The sequence below is a fragment of the Macrotis lagotis genome, chromosome X (assembly GCF_037893015.1).
Source record: "Macrotis lagotis isolate mMagLag1 chromosome X, bilby.v1.9.chrom.fasta, whole genome shotgun sequence".
NCBI lineage: Eukaryota > Metazoa > Chordata > Mammalia > Peramelemorphia > Peramelidae > Macrotis > Macrotis lagotis.
Window position 1 is genome coordinate 673,102,351 of NC_133666.1, and position 21,606 is coordinate 673,123,956.

At 36.8% G+C, this 21,606-nt stretch overlaps 1 protein-coding gene across 15 annotated transcripts in view; it reads right to left on the reverse strand.

Annotated features, from left to right (window-relative positions):
• Positions 1–21,606, reverse strand: part of HECTD4 (HECT domain E3 ubiquitin protein ligase 4) — a 192,534-nt gene that overhangs the window by 156,252 nt on the left and 14,676 nt on the right. The window contains exons 1-2 of one of the 15 annotated variants that reach the window (XM_074205766.1): positions 3,702–21,606; positions 1–1,423 (exon numbers count right to left, since the gene is read on the reverse strand). The exon at positions 3,702–21,606 is cut by the window's right edge and continues 11,983 nt beyond it. The exons of 6 other annotated variants lie outside the window; for them this stretch is intronic. The gene's annotated coding sequence lies outside the window, so the exon portion shown is untranslated. 8 more of the 15 variants (XM_074205772.1, XM_074205765.1, XM_074205770.1 and 5 more) reach the window with 8 other exon arrangements.

The window sequence follows — 21,606 nt, forward strand, 5'->3', positions numbered from 1 at the left end:
CCTCAGAAGTGATGCTTCCACTAATCATCACTAATATGATGATTGCCATATACTTATGGTTGCTGTATGGCACAAAAGCAGGTCTCTCCACCCAGTTTCATAGCATCCTTTCTCTGTTCTGCTTCCAGGACTTCCTGGATGAGGACAAGATTAGTTTTCTTAACTGGAAAAATTTTCTATGTTGATTTGCACATAATAAGGACGGTAAAATGGAATTTAATTGAATTCATCTAGGAGTTTATTATCTAGAAGTTTACACTCTGTGATAAGAACAACATATTTTGGGAGTGGGGAGAGAGAACTATAGGCTAAAAAGGCATTCTGAATATTCACCATCTCTCTACAGATGCTAAGACTCATCAGGAGTTTCATTTCCATATATGTTAAAAAAATGGTTTATTTGTTTTTATATCAATCACCTGAGCACCTCCCAATATTTCAGAGGAATGCTCCAAAAAGCTCTAGGACACTTTTAGGACCCATTTTATGATGTGGGAAAAAAAAAGCACACTAACGAAAAACAATAACAGAGCAACAAGAAGACAACAGCATACTGAAGTATAACATTAACAAATATAATATGAACTCCAAAACTGAACTTCTCTATTAGATTTGTCATGGTGGGACATGTTTAAGTGCCTGTAAGACCAGAGATGGTAGAGAAGAGCTATTGTAAGTATTATGATTAAGTAATGGTATTGAGAGCTTTCTGTTTTTTGTTACCATTTCAAATACTTTTATATACTTTCAATCCATTAGCTTTTGCCAACATCAGATAATGGAGCAGAGGTCTTAACCTTTTTGTGAATCATGTTTCTTTTGGGAGTCTAGTCAAGCCTATGGACTACTCCTCGGAATAATGTTTTTAAATAATTAAAAGAAATGCTTAGTAAAAATAAAGATGAATTTTTTTCTAGCCAAATTCACAGATCCCTTGGAAATCCATTCATGGGTCAGAAGACTTGGGGTGAAGAGCCTCCATAACAGAGGACCTTGTTGAGGTAGAAAGTGAAGTTGGTGGTGAAGGTCTTAGATGGGAATCCTGGATCTGCTGCTTTCCTATCTGTCTGACTGTGGGCAGAGAACATAATTTGCCTGTATCACCATTTCATCATCTGTAAAACAAAGTATCTGAACTGAAATCACCTAAATTCTATGTATATATGAGAGGAGGAACAGATCATAAAACTCATACTAACTACATGCCACAGCAAAGAAACCATGACTGAGGCCTCTATTTCTAAATCACTCACAGTAGTTGAGAGGGGTTATGAATTTGATACTTTTCATCATCCATTTCTCCAGGGTATGGGGGATAAAGAAAAGGATTCCCCGGGCCCATAAATCTATGAAATTCTGGTGAATCATGATAGGTTATTTCTTCTTTTTCATAATCCTGGTGACTGTTGATATGCTTGAAGAACTGAAAAGATATACAAGCACGTAAGAAAGAGGAGTCAGAACCACAATAATGGCCTACAACTTAAGAGAGAAAGGGCCAGCCTTAACTGGGCTTTGCCAGTGACTGACTTCTCTGTTTCTCTGCTCAGAAAGCTTCATAATGTTTCAGTTAATCAACTATCCAACAAACCTACAGTCGAGTTTGTCCTGTGGAAATGAGAAAATTATGGCTCTTTATTTAAAAATATATGTCATTCTTTGTTAACTGAATATATTAGTCAGACAGGAACTCACTAAGAACTTATTAGAACTGTAGAAAATAGAACTGTAAAAAAATATCAACTGAGTATGGACCATAGGTACAGGAGGTCTTGGAAATGGAAAAAAATATCATTTTAGTCATCAGAATTTCACAAGATGGCAGTTAGAGCAGTTCAGCATACTAAGGCTTGAAAAAGACATGAAGAAAGAGAAGAGAAATTCAACAAAGTTAATTTCTAAGGGGAATGACCTGGAACTCAATTTTAGCTTGGACATTTAGGATGTTTCCTCTTCATCAAAGGGGTAAAAGAAGCCCTGGGACAACTTGGCTAGAAAGATTGAAAAAAATTTGCCTTATGATTAAACAAACTTTGTGATTTAGGGTCAGATAGAAAAGTTTAGAGTTGTGAATTTTTATGTGATTATGTTCTTTTCTTTTTTTGGTGACAAAGTTACAGGGAAGGATAAGTGGATCTGATTCTGATTTCTGTACATTATATAGATATAGCAATGTTCCTTATATAATAAAACTTGTACATTATGTTTAAAAAGTCTAGTCTTTAAGCATCTGTTTTTATTTTGAGGGTTCCAATCTAGATATATAAAAGAATAAGCTTGGTGGTAATATTTCTTTGGTTTAGGTCTTGGGGGGAAGCTGGAAAGCCCTTCTAGAGTCAAAAGTGCTGAAAAATAAATCTTAAGTTATGCCACATAACTACCTCTGTAATCTTGAGCAAGTCAACTTCTGTGGGTCTTACACTGTAAAATGAGATCATTATATCATATTTCCAAAGACCTTCCAATTCTAAAGAACTATAATCCTATGACACCTGAACATTTTTGGTGTCTAACTAAACAATACCAATAAGTCTAGGAAGAAATGCTCACCTTCAAACCATTGCTATATAGAAAATGGAAAAATCTTAATTTTTTTATTTATTTTCCTTTATTCACCATTATAATGGTATCTATTATAACAAATCCCAGGTCCCTTTACATACAGGAAGCAAAGAAATACATACATACATACATACACACACACACACACACACACACACACACACACACACACTGACTCACTCACTCACTCAGAGGAAAAGTGAGAGTAAGGAACAGCGGAAGTCCCTGACTGGTCTGTTCCCAAATAATAATTTTTTGAGAACTCCCAAATCGGGTTTCAGCATGCCTCAACAAAGACAGTTCCCATTTTCTTAAAATCGGAAATGAAATTTTCTAAACAAAATTTAAGGTTACATTAATGTGAAAACAAAACAAAATCATGCCGAATTGCACTTCCAGGAGATGGTGGGAAGGGTATAAGTAAATCAAAACTATGATATGTCAACTTTTTAAAAGTCTTAAAAAGCACTCATTTAGAGAGCACAAGGATCTTCTTGAAGTCCTCTCTATAATAAAAAGAAGTAAGGTAATGGTATCCAGAGATTTTTTTTTGCTGTTAAAACATAATCAGCTGATTCTAATAAGCTTATACATTTGTAATCCAGACTATCCATGAACACAACTGCATAAATTTACAGTTTATAGTGAAACAAAAACATTCCAAAGAGGTCACTAAAGGTTGTACTTTTTCATTTCTGACCATGATTCTAGGAACCCTTTTTCTTTCACTTTGCTTTAAGGTACTTTTTCTAGGGTTTTATTTGGAGTAGTTTTTTAAAGAGTTTTCAATATATGGACTTGACTTTCTTTCTGGTGCTCAAAGGAGTATTTCCGATTTTTATGATAAATCTTTAAAAACTAGGGCATTAAAAAAATAGCATTTAATAGGACTTTTTTGACATCAAACTGATTTCATCTTACAAACTGTTGGTTTTCTTTACCTTTTCAGAAGATTTCTGTTTTGCATTTATCTTTTGGACAATGAGAAATTGCTCAACACAATAATAAGAGGCACAAAACTCTTTCTGGTTAAGAACCACAACTATGTTATGTTCTATGTGTTGGAAAGGGGCAGCTAAGTGGTACAATGTGGTTAGAGCACCAGCCCTGGAATCAGAAGGACCTGAGTTCAAATCTACCTTCATGACTCTTACTAGCTGTGTGACCTTGGGCAAGTCACTTAACCTTGATTGTCTCACATCCAGAGTCATCTCCAATTGTCCTGATTTACATCGGCCACTGGATCCAGATGGCTGCAGAGAAGAAAGTGAGGCTGGTGAGTTAGCACAGCCCCCCTTACTCAAATTTAATTCATGTGCTTGTCATGGCATCACCTCCCTGATGTCATGGTCTTCTCTGAGAATGAAGGACAAACATCATCGTCATCATGTGCCAAAAAATAAATATTTACGCTAATTTCAATAAATTTATACTAGAAACAACTAGGAAGTCCACTATAAAATCCTAGCAAGAGAGTCAAAGTATTTTCAGAAAAGTTTTTTTAAGCTATTATACAATTATTCTTGGCCTTTCAAATAGCATGAAGAAACTAGTAATAATAACTTATTTGTGTTATTTTTTCAGTCGTGTCTGACTCTTGGTGACCCCACTCGGGGTTTTCTTAGCAGAGACATTACACCAGCTCATTTCACAGATGAGGAACTGAGGCAAACCGAGTGAAGTGACTTGTCCAAGGTCACTGGAGTTATTAAGTGTCTAAGGCTAGATTTAAACGAATTTGAACAGGAAATTGAGTCTCCCTGACTTCAAATCCAATGCTCTATCCACTATGTCACCTATCATCCCCAACTTAGATATAAAATGGACAAGTGGAAAAGTAGCTTTAAAAATAATTAGAATCACACAAATTTTTTTCTTTTTTTTAGGTTTTTGCAAGGCAATGGGGTTACGTGACTTGCTCAAGGTCACACAGCTAGGTAATTATTAAGTGTCTTAAGCCAGATTTGAATTCAGGTACTCCTGACTCCCAGGACAGTGCTCTATGAACTGCGCTTAACTGTCCAAATATTTTCTAATTCCTATCAGCAATCAACCCAATTATCTCTCAATAGGGACAGATGAATTTCAGGGCTGGTGAACCATAATATATAAAGATCCAGGGATTTTGGTCATGAATTACTATTACATATGAAACAAAAGATCTCTCTGCAATAATTAAATACTTAAAAATATAGAAATCAAAAAGAAAGATTTTCAAAAACTGCTATCTTATTATGTAATTCTGCTATCTCTTATTTATTTTTCTTCCTTTAGGATATGATTTCTCTTTCATCACATTCAACTTAGATCAATGTATCCCATGGAAAAATAATGTAAAGACTAACAGACTGCCTTCTCTGTGTGTGTGGTGGGGGGGGGGGATAAGGGAAAAAAATTGTAAAACTCAGAATAAATAAAATCTTAAAAAAAAAGGTTTTTCATTTTTTCATCTCTCAATTTGCTTTATTTTTAAATCTACAAAGCATAAAACCAATTCCACTCTTGAAAACTCAATAGCTAAAACTTGGCCCCTGAGTTTCAAGAAGGTCTTGTCTGTAATAAAGAAAACTTTAGAATTCCTACAAGACAGTTTCCAAAAGGATGAAAGTCTCATCATTTTCAAGTTAGCAGTCATCTATGACAGAGACTAAGTACTTGCAGAGGTCCAGCCCAAAACTGAATTAGGAAAGAGTCAGTCTTCTCTTCTTCCCAGAGGACAATTCATCTGGACTCCATCAGGATCCAGTGGCCAGATATGAATCAGGATGACTAGAGATGGCCCTGGATACAAGGCAAGTGAATTGTCCAAGATCATACAGCTAGTAAGTGTCAAGTGTCTGAGGCTAGATTCAAATTCCCATCCTTCTGACTCCAAGGGAAGTGGCCTAGCTACTGTACCACCTCACTCAGTCCTATTTCAAAGTTAAATATCATAAATGCTCAGAATTTGAATTATTGTTCAGTTGCCTAGGTTGAGTCTGACCCATTTAGGGTTTTCATGGCAAAGATAATGGACCATTGGGGCAGCCAGGTGACTCAGTGGATAGAGCGTTCAGTGGATAGACCCTGGAAGTGAGGAGGACCTGAATTCAAATTCAACCTCAGACACTTAATTAACTAGCTGTGTGGCCTTGCACAAGCCACTTAACCCCATTTGCCTTGCAAAAAAACAGGAAAAAAGAGTGAAAATTGTTTTACAGGGAAGCTAGGTGGCACAGTGGATAGAGCACTGGACCTGGAGTCAGGAGGACCTGAGTTCGAATCCAGCCTCAGATACTTAATAATTACCTAGCTGTGTGGCCTTGGGCAAGCCATTTAACCCCATAGTCTTGCAAAACAAACAAACAAAAAAAGATAATGGACTGTTTTGCCATTTCCTTCTACAGCTTATTTTATAGATGAAGAAACTGAGACAAATAGAGTTAAGTGACTTTTCCAGGCAAAAGAAGTCTTAGTAAGTCTTAGTAAGTCTAAGGCCACATTTAAACTTGAGTCCTTCTGACTCCAGTCCTAGCATTCTAACCACTTTATAACCCAGCTGTCCTTAAATATGGGTTAAGTAATGATAATCAGGATTAAACATTAAGAATGAAAGTCCTTGGGCAGCTAGGTGGCATAGTGGATAAAGCACCAGACCTGGAGTCAAGAGGACCTGAGTTCAAATCCAGCCTCAAGACACTTAATAATTACCTAGCTGTGTGGCCTTGGGCAAGCCACTTAACCCCATTGTCTTGCAAAAACCTAAAAGAATGAATGTCCTTTTGATCAAAGATTCATATGTACCTAATTAAATAAAAAATTACATATCTGCCAAATGGGATTTTAAAAAAATGTGGCAATTATATAGAAAAATGAGCACAACTATTAAGAAATTAATGAAACTGAAAAAAAAAATAAGTATGTCAGCAGTAATTCATGTTTCTTAAATATCAAATCATTAATGGTACCTAGGATACATCACTAAATGCCCAAAGGAATTACTGTCTAGTCAAAATTACTTTAGTTTAGTATTCTTGATTTCTGACTAGGACTTCTAAGGCACATAGTTTGATAGAGGCCTTTAGAGAATAGACCTTTCTAAGCAGGACAACCAGGAATCCTCTAATACAAACTACCCTGAATATATTAGGAAAGATAGTTATTTAGGTTCTTATCGTACTCCCATACCTTTAACAAAAATATGTAATTCACTGAAAACTATTTACCACAATACTCCAATTTTTTTTTTAAAGCCTTTAAAAAGAGATATTTTGGGGGCAGCTAGGTGGCGCAGTGGATAAAGCAACGGCCCTGGAGTCAGGAGTACCTGGGTTCAAATCTGGTCTCAGACACTTAATAATTACCTAGCCGTATGGCCTTGGGCAAGCCACTTAACCCCATTGCCTTGAAAAAAAAAACCTAAAAAAAAAAGAGATATTCTCCATAGTGAAGTATATGATATTGTCATGATTCTTAATCTGGGATCCCTGAACTTGATTTTTAAAAATATTTTCATAAGAGTATTTCAACATAATTAGTTTCTTTTGTGATTCTATTTGTTTTATTATATGCACTAAAAGAGTATTCTGAGAAAGGACCATAAGTTTCATCATACTGCCAACCCTAGAACTTCATTGTGACCCAGTATTATCAATATCCTTTAGGTTTCAAAGAATATTTCCTCTAAGGACCACAAAACCTGACACATTCAAATAAACTACAAAAGTTTCAAGTTATAGCACAAAGACTCTGAGAACCTACCTACTGCTATTCCAGGAGGTCTATCATATTTATGTTAGTCTCAAGGGATGGACTGTTTAACCACAATAATAAGGAAGCAGCTAGATGGTGGTTAGGGTGCTGTACTCCCAGTCAAGTACTGAGTTTAAAAGATACTATGAGGGGCAGCTAGGTGGCACAGTGGATAGAGCACCAGCCCGGGAGTCAGGAGTACCTGAGCTCAAATCCGGCCTCAGACAATTAATGATTACCTAGCTGTGTGGCCTTGGGCAAGCCACTTAACTCCATTTGCCTTGCAAAAAAAAAAAAACCTAAAAAAAATTTTTTTAATCCTGCCAGTTCTTTAATCCTACCAGTTGTGCGTCAGAGCTGATAAGCATGCCACTTGAACTTTTGTTCAATTCAATGAGAAAAATGTTGAACAGCACAGGGCAAGCACTAACTCTACTTTTCTGTAGTTATCTTTCTGCTGCTTTTCCACATGAAAAATATGAGTGACTTTATCAAATGCTGTACTAAGACTGGGTAAATTATATCTATATCAATGCCCCAGGTCTATCAATCTACTAATCTTGCCCAAAAAGTAAATAATGTTATTCTAGAATTGCCTATTCTTGATGAAGTTCACACTGACCTTTGGTGATTATTGCTATCAAAATGTTGATTAACTGTACTTCAAGTAACACATTCTAGACTTTTGTCAATTATCAAAGTCTTTTACTGGCCTACAGATTTTAAATTCTTTTTCCTTCCTTAGAAAAAATTAGAACACTACCCCCTTCTCTAATCTTTCACTACCTCTCTAATCCTACATAACCTTTCAAAGATAACTGACAGTAGCCAACTCATGTAGAAGAAAAAGCTTCCATACTTTCAGTGAAAGTAGAATTCAAAATACGAACATAGTAGATGACAGAGACTACATTGGCATCCTAACCCTAAACTTAGTTTAAGTTCTTCCTTATAGCATCATGTTGAACTGCTAAGTACAATGGGTGAATAAGGTAAGAAAATTCACAAAGATTATCAGGACTAAAGAGATGATTTTCCTTTCCTTTTATCCCAAATTATTATGTCTTTTAATATTGAAAGGGTCTTAACAGTCATAACCTTAAACATTTGCAATTCTATCTATTAAAAAAAAACATGTAAGGGGCAGCTAGGTGGCACAGTGGGTAGAGTACCTGGGTTCAAATCTGACCCAGAGACTTAATAGTTACCTAATTATGTGAACTTGGGCAAGTCACTTAAAACTCACTGTCTTGCCAAAAAAAAAAAACAAAACACCACCATATTCCTTCAAATTTGTTGAGCTGGGGAGGGAGGGACAATCAAAAGTTCTATGTAGGTCAACCTCATTACAAAGCAATCATTTATTCAATCCAATATTTATTGTACATAGGTCTGTATAGACAATTCCAGGTCCACAGAATTTTTAAATTGGAAGGCACCTCAGTGTTCACTCAAACTAGCCCACCCCTAGAGGGAAATCTCATTTACCACCTCCTTAACAAGGATAAGTTTCCCTCAAACTTTACTTGACAAACCTCCAATGGGGGACTTCTTAGGGCGGTCCAAACCACTTTTGGATAATTTGAAGGTTTTGGAAATTTTTCCTTACTTAGGTCCAGATTTGTGCAGCTTTCAACCAGTGTTCCTAAGAACTATTGCCTGGGGGGAGGCTAGGTGGCACAGTGGATAGAGCACTGGCCCTGGAGTCAGGAGGACCTACCTGAGTTCAAATTTGACCTCAGACAATTAATAATTACCTAGTTGTGTGGCCTTGGGCAAGCCACTTAACCCCATTTGCCTTGCAAAATCCTTAAAAAAAAAAAAAGAACCATTGCCTGGGTCCAAAAGAAAAATAAATCCAATCCCTTTTCCTTTTTTAAAAATGTATCCTTTATTCATTTTTTAACTTTTTTTATTGCTTTAGTTAATTTATTTTTTAATTGTTTTTTGAATTTTACAATTTTCCCCAATCTTGCTGCTCACCCCCCACCCCCATAGAAGGCAGTCTGATAATCTTTACATTGTTTCCATTGATCAAAACTGAATGTGTTGAAAGAGAAATCATATCCTTAAGGAAAAAAGAAAATACAAGAGATAGCAAAATTACATAATAAGATAACTTATAAAATTTAAAGTTAAAAGTCTCTGGTCTTTGTTTAAACTCCCCATTCTTTCTTTGGAAAAAAATGGTATTCTCCATTGCAGATACCCTAAAATTGTCCCTGATTGTTGGACTGATGAAACGAGCAAGTCCATCAAGGTTGATCATCACCCTCATATTGCTGTTAGGGTGTACAGTGTTCTTCTGGTTCTGCTCATCTCGCTCAGCATCAGTTCATGCAAATCCTTCCAGGCTTCTCTGAATTCCCATCCCTCTTGTTTCTAACAGAAAATAGCATTCCATAATATACATATACCACAATTTGTTCAGCCATTCCCCAACTGATAGACATTTACTCAATTCCCAATTCTATGCTACCACAAACAGAGCTTCTATAGATATTTTTGTACAAGTAATGTTTCTACCCTTTTTCATCATCTTTTCAGGGTATAGACCCAGTAGTGGTAATGCTGGATCAAAAGGTATGCACATTTTTATTGCCCTTTGGACATAATTCCTCCAAACCCTCTTATACATGACAAGACTTCAAATACATGAAAACAACTATCACACTCTTCCCTTCCATGTCTTCTCTTAACCAGGATAACCATACCTGGTTCTTCCAAATAATCTCAAGGGCTATTGTCATTTTCACTGTCAAACTTTGAAAGCTCTCTAACCTATCAAAATCTCTAGTATGGGGCAGCTAGGTGGCACAGTGGATAGAGCACCAGCCCTGGAGTCAGGAGTACCTTGAGTTCAAATCCGACCTCAGATGACACAATAATTACCTAGCTGTGTGGCCTTGGGCAAGCCACTTAACCCCATTACCTTGCAAAAACTTAAAAAAATCTCTAGTAAACTGGGGTCAGACTGGGACCCCTGAAACGAACTTGGGTTCAGCATTTTGTATTTTATTCTAGAGAATGTCAGAAGTCATGTAGATTCTGAAGTAGGATGATGTGATCATACCTGAGCTTTACAAAGATTATTTTGGCAGTTGTGTGAAGAATGGATTGGAGAGGGAAGAGAATAAAAGCTGAGAATCTAGTTAGGAGCTTATTGTTAACATCTAGGAAAAAATATGATGAGGATTTCTAAACAAGAATGTGTTGGGTCATCCACAACTGGGAGACAAGATATGATTATCTGATCATGTACCCTTCTCTGTTGGTGTTACTGTTTTTCAGTTGTTTTCAGTCATGTCTGAGTCTGTGACCCCATGGAGCTTTCTTGGCAAAGATACTGGAGTGGTTTGCCACTTCCTTCTTTCAGCTAACTTTATAGATGAGGAAACTGAAGGGTTAAGTGACTTGCCCAGGGTCACACGACTAATGAGTGTCTGAGGCCAGATTTGAACTCAGAAAGATGAGTCTTCCTGACTCTAGGGTCCAGCACTCTATCCATTACCCCACCAACCTGCTTCCACAAAATCTTTAGTGGGTTCCTATTTGTTCATTGAGTAAACTTTAAATACTTTTATCTATCATTCATGGTCCAATCTCAACCAGGCTTTCATTGCAGCAAGGTTAACTTTTATACCTTCTCTCCCTACCTTCACTGAAAAAAAAACAAAACAAGAGGCCATTCATTGAGAGTTCCTTTTCAGCTGTTCTCTCATCATTCAGATACTTTCCACTACTATTTCCTCCTTCACTCCTCTTTCACATGAAGAGGTAGTCATTCTCCTTTGCCAAGGCAAACCCCTTGAAATATACAAATGATGCCATTCCAACCTATTTTCTCCAGTAAACTACAACCTCCTCTTATTTCTACTGTCTCATTAATCTTCAATCTCTCCCTGTCTACTGGCTCTTCAAAAACCTTCACTTAATCTGTCCAACCCCATTTTCCTGGTCAAAATCAATGAGAAAGCCAACTATAAACAGGTGTCTCCACTTTTTTTATTCTCCCTCTCTTCTTAACTCTCTGCAGTCTGGTTCCCAGTCAAATCACTAAACCAAAGACTTCCTCCAAAATTGCAAGATCTAATGGCCCTTTCTCAGTCCTTAGGCTTCTTGACTTCTCTGTAGCCTTTTGACTCCTCTTCCTTTTCTCCTTGCAATTTCTTTCCTGTAGGTTTTCACAACAGCTCTCTCCAGTTCCCTCCTGTCTGAGCACTCTTCAATCTCCTTAGCTGATTTTCATTCAAGTCACTAAATCTTGAGTATTTTCACTAACTGGCCCTCCTCAACTCTGCTTCCTGGCTTGCCTTGGCTTCCTTCAAGTCTCAGCTAAAGTCATCCCTTCTGTAAGAAGCCTTTCTGATTCCTTCTTAATCTCAGCATCTTTCCACTATAACTGGCCTGTATTCTATAGATAATTTATTTGCCTACAGATGTTTGCATGTTGCCTCTCCTGCCATCAGACTGTGAGCTGCTTGAGAACAGGAATTGCCTTTTTTCCCCCTTTTTTCTTCCCAATGCTTAATAAATGCTTATGGACTAAATCAGGAGGCATGATGATGTAGCAGAATTAATCCCTAGATTACTATACTTATATGACCCTGGTTAAGTCACCTGATCTCCCTCTTTCAAAGCTTCTTTAGCTATAATGGGGGGGGGGGGGGCTACTGGGTTCCCTGACAGCTGTATAATCAATCTATGAGACCTAGAATAAAATACCAATTCTGCCACTCAGTACTTTTGTGTGACTAGGCAAGTCACATAAACTGTCTTCGTTTTAGCTTCTTCCTCCCTGTACAAGAGAGAGTTGACCAAGATGACCTCAAAGGTTCCTTCCTCCTCTAAATCTATAATCCTAAAGCCCTATATGTCCAGTGTTATCTAAAACTACATCCCTCTCCACAAACTCCACAATTCCACATCCTCCAAATTTACTCTGTCCTTTTGAACATTTATGCATTTGCTCATGCTGTTCCCTGGAATTCAGTCTTTCCTCCCATCTTCACCTATTTAATTTTTTAAAGGGAAAAGGACTTACATGCACAAACTATTTAGAGCAGCTCTTTTTTTTGTAGTGGCAAAAAATTAGAAACTGAGGGAATGTCCCTCAATTAGGGAATGGCTAAACAAATTGTGGTATATGATTGTGATTAAATATTATGCTAAAAGAAATCCATGAGCAGGCAGATTTCAGAAAAATCTGCAAAGACATGAACTGATACAAAGTGAAAGGAACAGATAAGAAAACATTGTACACAGTAATAGCAACACTATGTGATGATCAACCATGAATGACTTAGCTGCTCTCGGCAATACAATGATCCAAAACAATTACAAAGGACTCATAATGGAAAAGGCTATATCCACATCCAGAGAAAACTTGGACTCTGAATGCAGACAGAAGCATAATATTTTCACTTTCTTTATTCTTTTTTTATTTTTATTTAAGGCAATGGGGTTAAGTGACTTGCCTAAGGTCACAGAGTTAGGCAATTATCAAGTGTCTGAGGCCACATTTGAACTCAGGTCCTCCTGACTCAAGGGTCAGTGCTCTATCCACTGCACCACCCAGCTGCCTCTTTATTCTGTATGTGTGTGTGTGTGTTTCTTCTTTTACAACATGACTAATACAAAATAAGTTTTACATGATTGCATATAACATATTAAATTGCTTACCATTTTGGTATGAGGAGGAGTAGAGGGAGGAAGAAAAATTTGGAACTCAAAATTTTGTAAAAGTGAATGTTAATACGCCCAAAGGGCAACAAAAATGTGCATACCCTTTGACCCAGCAATACCACTACTGGGTATATATCCTGAGGAGATGAAGAAAAAGGGTAAAAACATTACTTGTACAAAAATATTTATAGCAGCCCTGTTTGTAGTGGCAAAGAATTGGAAATCAAGTAAATGTCCTTCCATTGGGGAATGGCTTAGCAAACTGTGGTATATGTATGTCATGGAATACTATTGTTCTATTAGAAACCAGGAGGGACGGGATTTCAGGGAAGCCTGGAGGGATTTGCATGAACTGATGCTGAGTAAGATGAGCAGAACCAGTAAAACACTGTATACCCCAACAACATGGGAGTGATGATCAACCTTGAAGGACTCAACTCATTCCATCAGGGCAACAATCGGGAGCAATTTTGGGCTGTCTGCAAAGGAGAGTGCCATCTGTATCCAGATAAGGAGCTGCGGAGTTTGAACAAAGTTCAAGGACTATTCCCTTTAATTTAGAAAAAAAAAAACAGATATCTTATTGTCTGATCTTGTTACCTCTTAGAATTCTTGTCTCTGCTCTAAGGATATGATTTCTTTCTCATCACACCCAATTTGGATCAAGGCACAACATGGAAACAAAGTAAAGACTGACAGATTGCTTTCCGTGGGGGGGGGGAGAGTAAGATTGGGGGGGAAATTGTAAACTCAAATAATATCTTTAATAAAAATTAATTTTAAAAAAGTGAATGTTAAAATGTAAAGTAATATAACTGTAATGTAAAATGTAAATGTAATGTAAAAGTTGTCTTTACAGATAAATGAGGAAAAAAATACAATTTTAAAAAGCCCTTCCAAATTATCTCTTCCTCCCAATTCCGTTTCCCCACCTCCATGTTGTACTTTTATTTTCTATCTCTCTATCATTATGTATTATTGTAATTTATAGTTATCTATATGTCATTCCTCTAACAAACTAAACCATGTCTTATCTAAATATGTCTAGCATAAAGCTTTGTATGTAGTAGTTACTTAACATATGTCTTAAATGCTTAAAAAAGTTACAATTGCCTGTTTACATCTGTCAATTTCAGCACAAAAGTCAAGAGAAATGACCATAAAAAAGAGGGAGAGGGAATATAAGACCAAGAAAGCAAACTAAGGTCCTCTGAAAAGCAAAAAAAAATAGACACAAAATTATTGTCATTTATAATTCAATTTTATAGGAAACAGTAATCTGATTGATAGAGAATGGGTCATTCAGATTTATCAGAAATCTGAATGGCAATTATCATATAGATCTGTAATATTCATAAGAAAAAGTATGGAATATGAAAACAACATTAAACTAGATGTTCTAAATTCTAGAAACCTGGACTCCATTCTCATTCAACTCAGTGTCTAATCTGATTTGTATTCTGGTGTCCAAGCCCTCATCATCAGCTGCCTTTTGGACATTTCCATTGGATGACCTGTAAATAGCTTAAATTCAACATGTTCAACACAGTAGTCTCACCATTCCCCTGAGCACTCTTCTTCCACTGCCCTGTTCCTGCAAGGCATCCAGACTCTCAATCTTGGAATCATCCTCTACTCATCATTCTTCCTTCATCCATCAAATCTAATCCTATGAATTTTATCTCCATAAAACCTCTAATATACTTCCTGTGCTCTCTACACACACGGCCACCATGCTAATTTAGGTAAACATTATCCCATGCCTGGACTACTATAATAGCTTGATAATTATTAGTCTCTACACTCCCAGATCTCTCCCTCTCCAATCTTTGGTACCTTGTCAAATTGATATTCAGAAAACACAGGTATGGTCACTTCATGCCCCTGCCTGCTCAAATGCTTCTAGGATGCAATACAACTCCCCAATTGAAAAAAAATACAAATCCCCATTTGACACTTAAAACCCTTCTCCTTGGGCTCCCATGTGCCTTTTCAGATGTAGGCCCCCTGTATGCTACTGCCAACTCTATGGTCTGGCTAAACTAAACTATCAGCAGGAACAGAATGAATTCCTGACTTAGAAAAACCATAAATTGCTCTTATTTATATCATACTATATTTTTATTTGCTAAATATTTTCCAGTTACGTTTAATCTAGCCTAGATTCCATTCTGGAGTTTTGCTGTAACAAACAGTGAGCAAGCTTCACTACTTCTCTCCTCTACATACCTAGTCTTTGTCAGCCACTGTCTCTCCTAGGTCTTCAATGCATTCCTTTCTCATCTCTTCTCTAGTAACTACGCCCATTCAAACTATAGCTCTACTGCTATAGGAAAGCTTTGTTTAACGCTTTCAAATGCTAGACCTCCTCAATTATTTGGTTTACATTTTGTATTGACATCTCTTCTGACCGAGAGTTTCCCCCAAGCAGAGGCAATTTAGTCAACAACTTTTTCATTTCAGTTCTTATTATATGGCACCAAATAACCGATGAACACATGCTTGCTGAACTCACTGGACCTCTCCAGACTTCAGGTCCACTTGTAAAATGACATGGGCCAGAATATTTAGTTCTTTCCAACTCTAAATTTCTCTGCTCTAATCTTTCTTTGAGGGATTTAACAGCAGTTTGGAATTAGTTTTGTCAGGGTCACAATTAACCCCTACTACCAGAGTGCTGCATTTCTGACAGGTAGTACCCTAATGCCACCAATCCCAACAGGCAAATCACTAAATCAAATAAGTCAAGAGACTTAAAAAGTTAGGGCTTTAGAATTAGGCTAGGCTTACTCAAGAACAAAACAAAAAGATCAGCAACTGCATCTCTAAGCTATGAGGGGAAATAGTAACTAACTAAAGGAGTGAGATTCAAGTCACCACTAGAAAAAGATCAGCTCAATGCCTCCTGTTATTACTGGATAGCCATAAAAAAGACTCATTCAATATACCTGTAAATAGGGCATACAGAAGACCCCAATCACCCAATTAGTTGTAAATAATGGCAGTAAATCTAATAAAGGGCTATTTCGAGAAAACTAAAAGAAATCATTTACCTAACTGTGCACTTGTGAGAAAGAACAAAGCAGGAAATTCATTAAAGCCATGTTAAGGACTGAAGATAAACTCTGAAGTCAGCATGGGGGAGGAGGGGAGTAGTGCTCCAATTTAACAATCTAGAATGTTAAGACATGGCAGTGCCAGGAAAGGTTTTTAATCTAAAAGATAGGATTCTTAACTTGAGATTCAGAGGTTATCAGTGTTCTTCTTATAATGGTTGACACAGAAAATGAACAGAACACCCAGATGTGGTCTAGCAAAGGCATTGCCAGAGCAACTGTCACCACTATAGAACCAGTCACTGGCTCTGGCTCTCTCCTAATAGTCTACGAGTACAGCAACTCTCTTGGATCCTATATAATACTAATGAATAATACTAATCATGCAGTCCACTTAAAAGCTCCAAATCTTTTTTCAAATTACTAAGTAAAAATGATGATATTTCAATAGTGCTTTAGAATTTTCAAGGTGAAAATCATATTATTCTAATTTGATTCTCACAATAATCTCTTGAGGTAAGTGCAATAGATATCCTGATTTTATAAAGAAGAAAATTAAGGTGTGGAAAACTTATCTAGAAGCACAGAGATAGTGAGTGTTTGAGGTATGATTCTTGCCTCCATATCCAGAATTCTAGGCAATATATCAAGATATATATCGAGAGAGCATTTTGCACTTGTGACAATGTTTTGAACATTATGTGATGATTTTCTATTTCTCCCTAGTTTCTCTTTTAAGACCTAATCCACTGAGACCTCTCTGAATCTTGTCTGCCATCCAGTACTTCAGCAACACCTTCCATCTTTGTGCCATCTACAAATAGATGTGCATGCTATCTGTGCTTCCTTCATGATGCCTGAAGAGGAAATTGGAAATTGATATGAATGTTGTAGGATTGAAAGGAGGGTGACTAGAAATCTGGTAAAATTCTGTCATTAATTTCCTACTGAAATGTGAGGAAACAGCACTAAAGAGGGCCACAAGGCTCAGGTTCCAGGCCTGTGACCTTGAGCAACTAACAACCTCCTTGGACCTTGGTTTCTTCAAATTTCAACTTTAAAATGCTACAATCTAATGACATACTAGCTAGGAAAACTTTCCACAATATGACAACCATTAAAGATAAAAGTATAAAAGAATTGAATAGAGACAATGATTTTGATATGAGATTGTCAAAAAGAATTTAAAAGTCCAAAAAGGTCCATTCATCAATAGATAATTTTGTAAAAAGAGATGTAATTCTCATGCACACCATCCCTCTGGTGAATGTGAGGAGAGAAATAAAAAACCTGCAATGATTAATGATGTATCAGTGACAATCAACAAACATTTTTAAGGTCCGATGGCCTTTAGGCACTGTGCTAGGGATTAAAAATGCTAAAATAAAAAGGTAAACATTTCTGCCCTTAAAATCCTGACATAATACCAAAGCTTTACAATGCCTGGCTACAGCAGAATGTTAATGTTTGCTGATGTAATTTTCCTTCAACATTTACATAAAGTAAATATCAGTCACATATGCAGGGACAGGATGCAGAAGTTCAGTTAATCAGTACACTTGTAACTAATATTCTTTTCACTTGTAACTATTAACATTACTTTTTTTTTCATCTTCAGGTTTCAAAGCTTGTTACAATTCTTCACATTGAATAATAACAAAAAAGCAGCAGTCAGAAATACAATCTATTTCCTTGAGAAAGTAACATGGGCAAATTCCCAAATAACTTGACAGGGATCCAGTTTTCATCAGAGCAGCCAGGAGCCTTCTCCTGCCTTTAAACATGGATTCCAAGACATCTTAACAGGCTGCTTTGTCCTACTTAACCACCTGAGAACTGCTTCCTCTAGTTCCAATGAACTAGGTTCACACAGGAACAATTGAGCACAAGTGAATGTCCAGCTGGCCTTAGAACTAAGAAGCCCACAAAACAAAAGGTTTGGGCTGGGAAGACATGCTTACTGGCACTTTGGTCTCTCTTACAGGCCTGCCCCAGCTACTCCCAAGGGCTGGCTGATCTTCAAGTTTCCTCAAATGTGAATATGCTCTACTGAGAGGACCAGTAAAAAAAAGAGCCGTAAAGAGAGTCAAGGTTTTGTTTTGTTTTGTTTTTAGCAAGGCAATGGGATTGAGGGACTTGCCCAAGGTCACACAGCTAGGTAATTAAGTGTCTTAGGCTGTATTTGAACTGAGATCCTCCTGACTCCAGGGCAGGTGCTCTATCCACTGTGCCACCTAGCTGCCCCCCCAGGTCAAGGTTTTAAATTGAGAAAAATAAAAAGTCCAGAAAGCTTGATTACCTCTAAGTTCAATTAAGGCATTATCCCTCAAACAATTTTGAAAAAGCTGAAACATCAAATCCTTTCCAAATAAGGTTTATCATCCCACTTTGAGACTGTTTCAAAAAAGAAACTAAAGGGGTGGCTAGGTGGTGCAGTGGATAAAGCACCAGCTTTGGAGTTCAAATCCAGTCTCAGACACTTAATAATTACCCAGCTGTGTAGCCTTGGGCAAGCCACTTAACCCCATTTGCCTTGCAAAAACCTAAAAAAAAACCCATTTATAATTCAAAAAGTAAAAAAAAAAATCCTGTTTATACTGTGCAGTCTAGAGCTTTAGAAGATCTGCACACTAAGTCAGACACCAAATACATCAGAATTCCAGGAATTCTGTTAATCAACATCATGGTGCATGCGTACACATTATTCTTGTTGTAGAGAGGACGAATTATCAAGCTATCTTATTGATAAGAGAATTGCAGTTGTTAGAAAATACCAGTATTCATCTGAAAAACTCAAATAAAAGAGCACTGGTTCAAAATTGTAAAATATGGGTTTGTATTATGCCTACATCATTTAACAATCATGAAAGTATGGAAAAGTAAACTCTGAGCCTCAACTGCCTCATCTACAAAATGGATTGAATATAATATATAATTGAATATAAATTTGAATATATAATTGAATATTATATATATATGTATAATATACAATTGAATATAATTGAATATATAATTGAATATAAGAACAACAAACTTTTATTTTGTCTTTTTTTTTGCAAGCCAACAGAATTAAGTGACCTGCCTAAAGTCACATAGCTATGTAAGTATTAAGTGTCTGAGGCCATATTTGAACTCAGGTCCTCCTGACTCCAGGACTCGTGCTCTTGCCACAGCACCACCCAGCTGCCCCACCACAAATCTTTATTAAGCTTTACTGTATTGTGACTAGATACTGGAAAATGTTATGTTTCGAGAAAATATTATCCTTGTCCTTATGATTTCCCTTACATATGGATACTATATGGAAATGATCCCAGAGAAAGGGGTCATATAAAATAAAGAAATTTTATATCATAAAATATTTTATGTTAAATCTATCTGAGAACTACAAAATAAAGTTATAGATAAAATTTGAGGGAAAAGGTAATTACTGACTCATAGTGTCAGGGAAGGTTCCCAAAAGAGGTATCACAAAGTAAATTTTAAAGATTTGAGCAGGAATCAATAAGCAAAGAAATTTGGGGCAGAGATAGAAGGCATATTCAAGGCCTAGAAAACAACTTTAGCAATGGCATGAATGTAAGTGATTACATTACATTCAGAGACAGAAACTAAATAGTGTTGCTTCCTGGATACACTGCATGTGAGATAAACTGGTAAGGTAAAAGGAGTCTATCAGATTATGGAATACTTTGAATATCTAGATGAACTTAACTCACAAGGCAAGAAAGAATTCCTGAAGACTTTTGAGAAGAGAAGTCACACAACCAAGTAAATGAATAAGGAATATAAATGACACATTATAGAACACAAGATCAAAAATAAGGCTATTGCATTTGGAATTATGCCCAATGGGCAATAAAACTGTACATACTCTGATACAACAATACCAATAGGTCTATTATTCCAAAGAAATTACAAGGATGAAAAACCCACATGTATAAAAATATTTATAGCAGCTCTTTACACAGTGGCAAAGAATTGGAAAATGAAGGGATGTCCATCCATTGAGGAATGACTCAACAAACTGTGGTATATGAATGTGATGGAATACTACTGTTCTGTAAGAAGTCATGAGGGATTGGACTTCAGAAAAACCTGGAAAGACTTACATGAACTGATGCTGAGAGAAGTGAGCAGAACCAAAACACTGTACACATTAACAGCAACATCATGTGATAATCAACTATGATATACTTACTCATCTAAGCAATACAGTGATCAATTAAAATTCTAAAGGACTGGGGCAGCTAGGTGGTGTAGTGGATAAAGCACCAGCCTTGGAGTCAGGAGTACCTGGGTTCAAATCTGATCTCAGACACTTAATAATTACCTAGCTGTGTGGCCTTGGGCAAGCCACTTAACCTCATTTGCCTTGCAAAAAAACTAAAAAAAAAAAAAATCTAAAGGACTTGTGATAGAAAATACCATCCACAGCCAGAAAAGGAAATATGGAGTCTGAATGCAGACCAAAGTTTACTTATTACTTTTAATTTTTAAAATTTGTTTTATGTTTCATGGGATTTTTCTCTCCTTATAGTCTCCCCCCCCCTTTTTGTTCTGATTCTTCTTTCACAACATGATTAATATCGAAATATGTTTAACAAAGTTATACAAGTACAACCTACATTAGACTGCTCTCTGTTAGGGGAAAAGGGAGGGAGAAAAACGTGAAACTCAAAACCTTTAAAAAAAATGAATGTTGAAAACTATCTTTGCATGAAGATGGGAAAATATCTTTTTTAAAAAAATAAGGCTATTCATCTCTGAGATACCACCTCACACCTCTCAGACTGGTCAATATGACCAGAAAGGGCAATGATCAATGTTGGAAGGGATGCGGGAAATCTGGGACACTAATACATTGCTGGTGGAGCTGTGAACTCATCCAACCTTTCTGGAGAGCAATTTGGGATTATTGCCAAAGGGCAACAAAAATGTGCATACCCTTTGACCCAGCAATACCACTACTGGGTCTGTACCCTGAAGAGATGATAAAAATGGGTAAAAACATCACTTGTACAAAAATTTACAGCAGCCCTGTTTATGGTGGCAAAAAATTGGAAATTAAGTGAATGTCCTTCAATTGGGGAATGGCTTAACAAACTGTGGTATATGTAATGTCATGGAACACTATTGTTCTATTAGAAACCAGGAGGGATTGGAATTCAGGGTAGCCTGGAGAGATTTGCATGAACTGATGCTGAGCAAGATGAGCAGAACCAGAAAAACATTGTACACCCTAACAGCAAAATGGGGGTGATGATCAACCCTGATGGTCTTGCTCATCCCTTCAGTGCAACAACCAGGAACAATTTTGAGCTATCTGCAATGGAGAATACCATCTGTATCCAGAAAAAGAATTATGAACTTTGAACAAAGACCAAAGACTATTACCATCAAATTAGGGGGAAAAAACATCATATTATAATGTAATTTTACTATCTCATACTTTATATTTCTTCCTTAAGGATATTTCTCTGTCATCACATTCAACTGAGATCAATGTATAACATTGAACCAATGTAAACATTAACAGAATGCCTTCTGTGGGGGGTGGGGGGAGGGAAGC